This window comes from Arachis ipaensis, chromosome B09 (assembly GCF_000816755.2).
Source record: "Arachis ipaensis cultivar K30076 chromosome B09, Araip1.1, whole genome shotgun sequence".
Lineage (NCBI taxonomy): Eukaryota > Viridiplantae > Streptophyta > Magnoliopsida > Fabales > Fabaceae > Arachis > Arachis ipaensis.
The window spans coordinates 69,809,044-69,821,530 of record NC_029793.2 but is presented as its reverse complement, the minus strand read 5'-3'; positions in this window follow the sequence as shown (position 1 = coordinate 69,821,530).

The following is a 12,487-nucleotide window of genomic DNA, read 5'->3' as shown; positions in this document are numbered from 1 at the left end:
AAATTCATTATGTGGTTGAAAGTTATCATACATGGGAGGTGATTCATCTTGGTAAGAATAGTGAGGTGGTGGTTCTTGAGGGTATTGGTGGTGGAATTGGGGTGGTCCTTCATATGGGTCATATGGTTCACAAGGTGGTTGGTATGGTGGATATGGGATGGGATCATATGGAGGTGATTGCAGGTAAGGGGCTTGTGAGTAAGGTGGTTCAAAATTATGTTGAGGAGGTGGTTCATAGGCATATGGTGGTGGTTGTTGACAATCACAATAAGGGTCACCACATCCATTAGATTGATATGCATTAGGACTAAGATTATACCCATAAGAATCCGGAGGTTGTTGTTGCCAAGAAGGTTGATCAATCCCTTGAGGCTCCTCCCATCTTTGATTGTTCCATTCTTGATGCACATCCTCATTGTAGCTCCCATTTCCTACAACATAATTTGAACCAAACTCATAGCCAAAGTGAGGATGAGAATTCATAATAGCAAATAAAAACAAAAGCAAACAAAAATAAGCAACAAGTCCTAAGCCTAACAAAAGCTAGCAAACAAGCAAAAGACAGGCATATTCACATATTCACAATAGCCAATAATATAACACCATTACAACTCCCCGGCAACGGCACCATTAATTTGATAGCAAGAATTGTGTTGGTTAGGGATTTCTCTTTTAGAAAGAAGAATTTCGTTGCAAGCATAGCTCCAAACCAACAAACAACTCTCACATCAAATTAAATTGGGTTGTCACAAATAACAAACCCCAAATAAGAATTAACCGAAGTATTTGAACTCCGAATCATCTCACAAGGAATTGCAATGAAGTGCTCAAATATTGGCTATGAAAATGCAAGGGGGAGTTTGATTTGATATTTGACAGGAAAATATAAATGACAAGAAAGTAAAATAACAAGAACTAATAAAAGAAATAGAAAGAACTCTTGGCTAAGACATGGGAAATTGAGTTCACCATCCTTGTCTACAAACCATATATTGACAATTATGAGAGGCCAACCTATTAAGTCTACATCCAAAATCTTTAAGTACGTAATATCTACTCCTAAGCTTGAAGTACGTCAAATAGGCTTGATCACATCAACCCATAAGTCCCAACCTATCTACTAATTAGATTAGTAGTGGGTTAGTGTCAATGAGTATCAAATTGATCACCAAGGGTTCTCAAATCATCAAATCATTGAGACCCAATGACTCAAGGTCACTCAATTACCTTAGCATAAGCCAAGAGTAAAGAGAACTACTCAAAAACTAAAGAAAACATTTTAACAAACACCTAGAGTGCAAAGAAAGTAAACATCACAAAATGCTAGAATTAATGAAACCCATGACTACCACAAGCAAGAAATCAATAATAACAACTAAGATAAGCAATAAAAGAAACATGGAAACATAAAATTGCATTAAAGAAAATTAAGATCCAACAATTGTTCATAAACATAAAAGAGAGCAAAATAAGAAATCAACAAGAGAAACTAAGAAGATTAAGAAAATAGAAAACTAAAATATAATGAGAACTAAAATCAAAACAAGAATTGAAAGAGAAATTTGAGTGATTAACCTAACTTTACCCTAATTTCTATCCTAAATCTAGAGAGAGGAGAGAGCCTCTCTCTCTAGAATTCTACCCTAAAATAGGATAAAAACTAAAATATGACTACTTGGTTCATTCCCCCTTCAATCCTTGGGTTCAATAGCATCAGAATGAGTTGGATTGGGCCCAAAATGAGCTAGAAATTGCCCCCAATGAGTTGCCCAAAGTGGACCCACACTGCTCCATCAGTGCGCACGCGTACAGTTTGCTTGCGCGCCTCTAGACATTGAGAAACTATGGCAAAGTTTATATCATTTTGAAACCCCAAATGTTAGCTTTCCAACGCAACTAGAACCGCCTCATTTGGACCTCTGTAGCTCAAGTTATGGTCGATTGAGTGCGAAGAGGTCGGGCTTGACAGCTTTGCGGTTCCTTCATTTCTTCATGAGTTCTCCCACTTTGCATGCTTTTCTCCTCACTTCTTCCATCCAATACTTGCCTTATGAACCTGAAATCAGTCAACAAACATATCAAGGCATCGAATGGAATTAAAGTAAGTTAAATGTAGCTATTTTAAGGCCTAAAAAGCATGTTTTCACACTTAAGCACAAATCTAGGGAGAATTACAAAACCATGCTATTTCATTGAATAAATGTGAGAAAAGTTGATAAAATCCCCCAAATTAAGCACAAGATAAACCACAAAATCGGGATTTTATCAATTACGTGCATGCTTTACTTTAATAATACTAATGCACTAATCATTAAAGCCAATGCAACCATGTAATACATTATCAATTTCCAATTGGCATAATTAAAGCTTAGTAATGCATTACGTAAAGCTTGATTTGCCAATGCATGCATGCTTTAATTTATCAATAATAAATTCATGCATAAGGCATTAATTCATGTCATGGCTTCATGGTCATGGGCCACGCTTTTAAAAGCGTGGTTTAAGATTCCAAAGCGTGCTCAAACTTCAAAGCGTGCTCAAAATTTCTCTTTTCTCCTTTTGAGCTTAATTTGTGCTTTTTTTTGCTTCTTTTTCCACTTGTTTCCTACAAAATTTATAAAATGAAGAGGTCAAGGAAATATACCATTTAATCACAAAAGAATACAATATTTAAGCACTAATCATCAATTTCTTATATGAAAAGGCATAGAAAAACATGACATGATGACATGTCATCACAACACCAAACATAAACCTTGCTTGTCCCCAAGCAAGAAAAGAATCATGCAATAGAGATTGACAATCCAAGGTAAGAAGAATAGCAACTCAATGTTCATGGTTAGCTAGTTTTCTATGCATGCTTCAATCACAAAAGAAATGTAAATGATTGATGCTTCTATCTAGCTCAATTTATGAAATCTTTTTCTTATATTTCTTCCTTGAAACAAGCTTTTGATTTTCTTATTAGCTTCTCCTTTTGGGTGCTTTGCCCCATGAGTTGATAACAAAGCTACGACTCTAAATGCTTTATTTTCAAGTATTACCAATTGATACATAAGCACCACACGCATTTAATTAGAGGACTTCATTAAGCTCATTTGTTTCTTTTCTTGACTCTCTAATCATTGATGCTCAGAGCCTTGAGCTTTGAGGGAGTGCTTTTTGCACTTTGAGCCTAGCCTTGACTTCTAAGTGTTTTGTTTTCAAGCTTTTTGCTTGATACATAAACACCACAAGTACTTAACAACTTAATTGTCATTGGTACTCAGAGCCTTCAGCTTTCTCATTCTTTCCCTTTTTCTTTCTTGTCTTATTTGCAATTGCTTCTTCAAGGTTTTCATGATTTCAAAAGATTTCACAAAATGTCCTAGATGAAAACTTCAATTAAATAAAATCTAATGCAATTGAGCAACAATCAACCATACTAGCCTTCCAATACTTGTATGCATATGCTAAATCCTTCTTTAATGACCCTGTTTGTTTATGATCATGATGCTTTATTGCTTTTTAATTCACAAAATTCAAGTTGGTAGTCATAATGTCACAGCAACATGTTGCAAATTAATATTCAGGCTATGCTTATTCATACACACATGTAAACAGAGAAGATAAAGACAATCGTGCAATTTAAAGTGCTGGAAACAATTAGGAGGAGAAAGGAGCGTTGCCATCTTATGGTCTATCTTTCTTGTTGTTGTCTTTTTCCTTTTATTCTTCCCTTTCCATTGCCAAACTCAGAATGCTTGCTCATCCTCAAGCAACAATTAGAACAATGGCTATGGGGCTAAGATGGACTATGAGTGTCTTACACAATAAAGTGTTAGTAGTACATGTGTTTTGAGCAAGCAGAATGAATAATAACAATGAAGGCACAAAAGATAGAGACATTATGATTGCATAGATAAGAGAGTGTGCATAATACATTGCATAAAAGATAAGTGGCACACCAAACTTAGTGTGACACTTTCACTTGGAATTGATGCAAGTATCCGGTAAAGATTGGAAGCAATATTTGTTGCATAGCAACACCAAACTTAGAATGCAACCATATGTCAATTTATTTGAACTAAAACTAAGCAAATGAAACTGTTATATGTTAAATACAATCACCAAGCCAAGAATCTATCATGAGTAACAATTTCTTGGTGAGGTATTTAATAAAAATAGTCAAGAAGCAAAATAAATGAAAGCTTTTAAAATAAAGAAATAATAGAATAACAAAGTGTCAAACCAAAAGAAAATAATAACACTGCAGAGGCATTATGATTATGCAGACAAGTGGTGTTGCTGGATTTCTTGCATAGAAAATACGTGGCACACCAAACATAGAATCTTAGTGTGACACTCTCAATTAGAATTGATGCAATCATCCAGAGGGATTGAAAACAAATTGTTGCATGGCAACACCAAACTTAGAATGTAATCATATGCCAATTTATTGAAATTTAAACAAAGCAAAGAAAGAAAATAAACCAAGCAGAAAAATGAAATGTTACCTAAGGTTGGGTTGCCTCCCAACAAGCGCTCTTTTAGTGTCATTAGCTTGACATGTTGTTCTTCACTTTCTTCCTCTTCTTCCAGTTTGTTAAGAGGAATGACTTCAAGGGGGGAGAAGTTTCAGCTATTGCCCCCTTTCTTGGTCTCCTCTCAGCAAGCTTCCATTTGTACATGGCTTGATTGAGCTTGCTTGCTGGATCAGGGGTACGATTGGTGCTCTTGTTAGTTGCCTTCACTTCTTTGGATTCAAGAGTTGGTTGCTGTGTGATTATTGGAGTTTTATCTTCATCCTAAGCCTTTTGAATTTTTGGCACAATGAGCTCTTCCTTCATGTACTTCTCTTCCTCACTTGAGTGTGAATTTTCTTGACTGACTTCTGATAAACCCATATTTTATGATATATTTTGTGCCTTATTTAAGTGATTTATTCAATCCTTCACTCACTTATTCATGTTAATTGCATGGTTTTACTTTCCCTTCCTTATTATGTGATGTATGTGAAAAACATGTTTCCTATGCTTTAAAAGTAATTATTTTAATTACCCTTTACTTCCATTCGATGCCATGATTCGTGTGTTGAGTAGTTTCAGATCTTCTAAGGCAGGAATAACTTAAAGGATGGAAAGGGAACATACAAAAATGGAAGGAAAGCACAAAATAGAGTTTTTGAAGAAACTGGTAGTGACGCGATCGCATGGACGACGCAACCGCATGCCAGCGCGAAATCGTAGTGACGCAACCGCGTGATTGACGCGATCGCGCGCCTTGAGCGAAACGCATATGACGCGGACACATGATTGAAGCGACCGCGTGGCAAGAAAAACTCCAAATGACGCGACCGCGTGACCCACGCGGACGTGTGACAGAGGCCACGCACCAGAAATTACAGAAAACGCTCCGAGCGATTTCTGAAGCCCTTTTGGCCCAAATCCATGTCCAGAAGGCACAGATCAGAGGTTATGAAGTGGGGGAATGCATCCATTCAAAGGGAGTCTCCAGTTAGTTAGTATTCATGAATTAGATGTAGTTTAGAGGGAGAGGTTCTCTCCTCTCTCTTTTAGGATTTAGAATTAGGATTTCTTTCGCTTTCAGGATTATCTCTTTTTATCACGTTAAACATTCCTTTTTATTTATCTTCTCAATTTAGTTTATGAATTCTTCTATGTTACAGATTACTCTTTGAATTAATGTTATTTGAGGTATTTCAGTTTATTATTGCTTTCTTTTATTCATGTTACTGTTGCTTCCAATCTGAAGACATTGTTATTACAGTAGATTTACTTTTTCCCTTTTGGTCTTGGTTAAGAAATCAGTAACTCAGGAGTTATCAAACTCAACGTGATTGATAATTGTTATCTTTGCTAATTGAATTGAACTTCAATAATCCCAATCTTTCTCTAGGAATTAACTAGGATTTGAAGATCAACTTAATTAGTCACTTGATCTTCCCTTGCTCTAGTAAAGGTTAACTGAGTGGAATTAAGATTCAATCTTTATCATTATTGATAAGGATAACTAGGATAGGACTTCTAATTTCTCATACCTTGCCAAAAGTGTTTTTTACAATTATTTATTTACTTTACAGTCTTTTACTTATTTTAATTGCAATTTAAATTATTTGTTCCTCATCTTTAAAACCCCGATTTACAATCTTCATAACCAATAGTAAGAACATACTTCCCTGTAGTTCCTTGAGAAGACGACCCGAGGTTTAAATACTTCGGTCATCAATTTTTAAGGGGTTTGTTACTTGTGACAACCAAAACGTTTGTAAGAAAGGTTGATTGCTTGGTTTAGTAACTATACTTGCAACGAGAGTTTACTATAACCTCTAAACTATCAATCTTCCAGTCCTTTCAAAATGGCACCGTTGCTGGGGAACTGCAATCGTGTGCCTTATTATTGGTTATTGTAAATATTTCTCTTTTACTTGCTTATTTATTCTTATTCTCTCCTTTTACTTTAATTAGCTACTATGAATTCTCAGCCTTCTTGCTTTGAGTTTGGTTCTAATATTGTTGAAAGGAGTGAAAGTTATAACAGGAACATGCATCAAGGTCAGAGCAATCAAAGATGGATGGAGCCAAGAGGATCTAATCAACCCTTTAGGCAACAACACCCTCCAAGATATCATGGACAAAGACCATTCTACAATGCATACCAAGCCAATAGACATGGTGGACAACCATGTAGTTACCAACAAGCCCCACCCTGTGCTTATAGGCCATCCTCTCAATATAACTTCGAACCACCACACTCACAAGCTCCTTTTCACCATTCACCACCATATGATCCTTATTTACCCCAATTCCAATCCAATTACTCCCAAACACCACCACTTCCCCATGTACCACGTCCAAATCCATCATCCCGAGAATTAGAGGTTCGCCTCAAGGAAACAGTAGATCAACTTCAAACAACCCTTCATCAACTGGAGCAAGCTGTAAGTCAATTATCTTCTAGACGTTCAAACATTCAAGGACCTTCCACAGCCCCATGCGGACAATCTAAAGAAGAGCGTAGCATGAAGGAGATACTAGAAACTCCAGTGGACAGAACAGGGCATGACTTCGTACTGGAACAAGTAGAGGAAGCTGTCATTGTAAAAGAAGAAGAGTTGGTTGAAGACTTAGGAGACGCTGAACTTCGATGGGAATCCAGAATTGTGGAAAATTCTGTCAAGGATGTTACAATTGATGCTAAGGAGGATAATGCACAACTCCCAAAGCAAGTCTTTTATGAAGAACTAGACGGAATAATCCAAGAAGCAAGTTTCCTTGATGATGATAATCTCAAGTCAAGTTCTCCCAGTAATGAACTTGCATCAGCAAGTTAATTCTCTGAGATCGAAGAATCTTCCTCAAGTGAATACGAAGATGATGTGGAGGTAGATTTCTCTCAACCTCCCGTTTATGACTTAAGTGACGAGGAAGACATAGAAAGCTTTGATCAGGACATGGATGCATTTGAAGAAGTCTGCAAGGAAGTGAAAAAATTCACCACAGAGCACAAGGGAGTAGAACTTATAGAACCACTGGAAACACCTATCCCAAGGCCATTACCACCCAATACAAGCTTCAAGTGGGTACAATCCTTAACCTTTAGCTTTATTTTCCCACTTGAATATTGTTTGCTTGAAACAGATGGCCAGCTTAGAGCTCTCTGCGGCTTTAAGAGTAAGAGGGAAATGGCTCGTACTCAGAGCTGGTGCACAAGGTTCAATAAGGTTCCACGCTTCAACTCGAAGTGAACGGATTGGCATCATGATCAATCGAATGGATCTAGGAAAATGTTTGGTCACCATGGTGAGAATCTACTTTCTAAACCGCATGGATGGAAAAATATGGATCAAGACGAAGGCGGATTCAAAAGCAAAGTTTGGGATCCTGGAATCTATTCTGACATTCGTCACCCCGGGAGACTGACAATCTGCTTGAAGATACTCAGAAGCTTTACATGCCTAGTTTGGGACCCCGGAGGCTGTTGGCATTCCAAACATTGGTGGAGATTTCTGGACGAATTTAAGCGCAAGCCGCCATAACAGGAAGCTCATCCAATGTCCAACTTAAGGACTTTAACTAAAAGTGCTAGGTGGGAGACAACCCTCAATGGTATGGTCGTTTCTTTTTCAGTCTTATTTCGTGTTTTTTATTTTTGTTTTCCTTTTCAATTGAACCTGAATATTATTCATTCGCATTGCATACTGCATAATTGCATACCTGCATGAAAAAAAAAGGGTAGGCGTGCGACGCGACCGCATCACTCACGCGATCGCGTCAGTTGCGAAAAACAACCCCCCACGCGTCCACGTCATTCACGTGGCCGCATGACCTAGAAATCGGCGTAACGATCCAACGCCCATAAAGTTGGGCTGGAATCATGTGGCTATTGTGCGTTTCATACAAACGACCCACACGGTTGCGTCCCTGACGCGATCGCATCACCTGCCCAACACCAATCCCACACGACAGCATGAGCGACGCGATTGCGTCGCCTGGATTGCACAACACCCCAAAGGAGACACATAGTTGCGCTGAAACGACGTTGGAATTGTGCATTTAGCACAATTTCCAATGATGCGGTCGCATGCCTCACGCGACCGCGTCATTCACCCTTTTACCCATTCCATGCGATCGCATCACTCACGCGATCGCGTCAACCCCTATTCCACCCCAGCCACGCGACCGCGTCCCCCACGCGATCACGTGGATTTAAATTTATTAACACCCTGTGACGCGAACCCTACCCCCATCGTGCCCCCCAACCCCTTCTTCTTCCTCCTCTCTGCAACCTTTGCTGCTCCTCCACCACCCACGCCACCCTACGCCACCGCAACCCCGTCAACCACCCAGACCCCACCGCCGCCGCGCCACCCCCTTCTCCCTTCCCTCTCTTTCTTTTCTTTCTCTCTCTCTTCTTCCCTTAACCACCGCTGCCACCACCGCGGACAACCACCGCCCACCGCGCCGTCACCGCAGCACCACCACCCACGCCCCCTTCCCTTCCTTCCCCCTTAACCCCTATCTCCATTACCCTACCCGAAACCCCCTGCCTCCGAACAACCACCGTCGCGCCAACCACCCTCAACCGCCACGTCAGCTGCTACCACCATCCCCCAGCCATCTCTCTGCCCCACTTTCATTCATACGCCTACCAGGTTCCGCCGAACGCCACCCCTCTTTCAATTCCCAGTTAATTACATATTTTTCTGTTTATGTTCATAATTAGGCTAGTTAGATATGCATATTGTAGTTGATTCTAGGTGGTTAGGTAGCCTAGAATGTGGTTAGTGGACTTAGGCCTGATTAATTGCGCTGTTCGTGATTCTTGTTTTATAATTTTTGCAATTCTGCTGTTGCTGTGATGTTAGTATTGTTCATATGCTGTTCTTACTGTTCATGCTACTATTGTGAATGTTCTTTCATATTCATACCTAATTGCAGTTTGTTTTAATTCATATGAACTGTCCTGCTTACTGTTTATTTTCCAGGAACATCCAATTTAGCCGGAATGCTGCCCAATTTTCTGTAAACTATTTTGTTTCCATTCATGTCTTGGTTTTGGCACTTTAAACTCTGCTTTACTCTGCTTTTACCAAAGCCAATTCATGAATACTAGGGCAAGCTTTCTTATTTTTTTTTATTTCCTGGTTCATAATCTGCATTTTTTATGTTTAGCTTACAATTTTTGATTCATCATCAACCTGATTCCCTTGTTTGGATATGAGTTAACTGTAGCTTCTAATTGAGAATGCTTGATACTTAGCAAATGTTCATCATGCCACTTACTCTAACACACTTTTTACTAATTCACTAATTTTAACCTCCTAAACTCTTTTTTCATTCCTAACCAACCTAACCTTTCAAAACATCTCTTCTAGTTTTTCACTATTCTCTCTAACCTTCTAACCAAGGCATGATGATAATTTTTCCTAATTAACATGATTTCTATTACATTTTGGATTGTTAATTTTTCTTCTCGGACTTTTAACTCCTATTGAATCCTTAATGCACATTTACTTAACTCATTTTCATTACTCCACTGCCCCTTTGCCACTATATGCTTATTTTGTGATTTGCATACTTGTTTTTCCTGTTTTTGTTATATCCTGGTTTTCTACTTTTCAGGATGTCTGACACCCAAAGAAAAGGAAAGGGAAAGGAAACAACTGGCAAACAAAAAAGAGGAGAATCCTCCATGTCCATCTTGGACATCATGCATGATGACTCCTGGCGGGAGAAGCACTTTACCCCGCAGGAGAAGGTTGACCAGCTACTCCCTGCTACTGATCCCATTAAGTTTGCAAACCGATACTACGAGCTAATGTATCTGGTGTTTGCAACCTCCAGGAACCTATACCTGAAGAGGACTCTGAAGATCCCAGAAGAACTCCAGCAATACACCTCTGATCAGATCAAACAAAGAGGCTGGTTCTTCTTGGAGAGAAACCTGACTGAGGTCAATGCATCTTGGGTAAGGGAATTTTACTGCAATTACTTCAAAACTTCCCTAGATGCAGTAAACCTAAGAGGGAAGCAGATACTGGTCACTGAAGAGGCCACAGAGGATGCTCTAAAGCTCCTGCCTAAACCTGATCAGCCAGATGGTTATCAACAGGCTGAGGAGGACATGCGCTTCATGAAGTTTGACTGGGATGCCGTCAAGGGAAGGATAGCCCTTGACCCGACTGTTCCATGGGTCATGGGTCAGAACACCACCATGCCTAAGGGAATCAAGTGGATTTACTTAAATGATGAGGCTCGGCTATGGCATCAGATCCTAAGCAACTTTATTATGCCGAGTACTCACGAGACGGAGCTACCTGCCGCTATGATCACCCTCATATGGTGTGTGATGGAGGGTAAGGACCTGTACCTGCCACACTTCATTCGGTACTACATGGCCAGGGTCCAATCCGCAGCACTCTCCCCTTTATATATCTGATTACACAGCTTGGCCGTTGAGCTGACATGCCTTGGGAGGATGCTGATGAGAAGCCACCTACTGCAGAATGCAAGAAAATTATCCCTCACAGCAGGAACTTTCTGGCTTTGGGCTATAGACCTCCATTCCTCACTCCTACTGATGAGACAGCCACACCATCTGCTGGCCCCTCATCCTCTACAGCTACCCCTGCTACCACCACTACACCTCCACCTGCCTCAGAGCCAGTTTATCACTTAGTGCACCACCTGTTTCAGCAGCTAGATCAGATGGAGCGCCGCAACCGGCGGCGTTACGAGAGATCTGAGCATCGCAGCAAGCGACGCTATGAGCACCTAAAGCTGATGATCCGTTCTGGCAACGACATCCCCTCCGAGCCTGACACCCCATAAGAGCCATCTGAGGAGGAGGCGGATGACCACGAGGCGGAGACCCATCCACAGAGAGAGGTTGCGCAGGCAGGTGGTGCACAAATTATGAATCACACTTTTCACAACTCGTACCACTAACCAGCAAGTGCACTGGGTCGTCCAAGTAATACCTTACGTGAGTAAGGGTCGAATCCCACGGAGATTGTTGGTATGAAGCAAGCTAGGGTCACCTTGTAAATCTCAGTCAGGCAGATATAAAGTGATAATGGTGTTTTCGAATATTATAATGAAATAGGGATAGAGATACTTATGTAAATCATTGGTAGGAATTTCAGATAAGCGAATGGAGATGCTTTTCATTCCTCTGAACCTCTGCTTTCTTGCTATCTTCATCCAATCAGTCTCACTCCTTTCCATGGCTGGCTTTATGCGAGGGCATCACCGTTGTCTGTGGCTACATCCCCTCCTCTCAGTGAAAGATATGCTCACATGCTCTGTCACAGCACGGCCATTCATCTGTCGGTTCTCGATCATGCTGGAATAGGATTCACCCTCCTTTTGCGTCTGTCACTAACGCCCAACAATCGCGAGTTTGAAGCTCGTCACAGTCATTCAATCATTGAATCCTACTCAGAATACCACAGACAAGGTTTAGACCTTCCGGATTCTCTTGAATGCCGCCATCATTCTAGCGTACGCCACGAAGATTCTGGTTAGGAGATCTAAGAGATATTCATTCTAGCTTATTTCATGTAGAACTGAAGTGTTTGTCAGGCACGCGTTCATAGGGGAGAAGGATGATGAGCGTCACACATAATCATCACCTTCATCATGTTCTTGGGTGTGAATGGATATCTTAGAAGCGAAATAAGAAGAATTGAATAGAAAACAGTAGTAATTGCATTAATCTTTGAGGAACAGCAGAGCTCCACACCTTAATCTATGGAGTGTAGAAACTCTACCGTTGAAAATACATAAGTGAAGATCCAGGCATGGCCGAGATGGCCAGCCCCCAAAACGTGATCACAGGATCAAAATACAATCCAGGATGCCTAATACAATAGTAAGAGGTCCTATTTATAATAAACTAGCTTCTAGGGTTTACATGAGTAAGTATTTGATGTATAAATCCACTTCCGGGGCCCACTTGGTGTGTGTTTGGGCTGAGCTTAAGT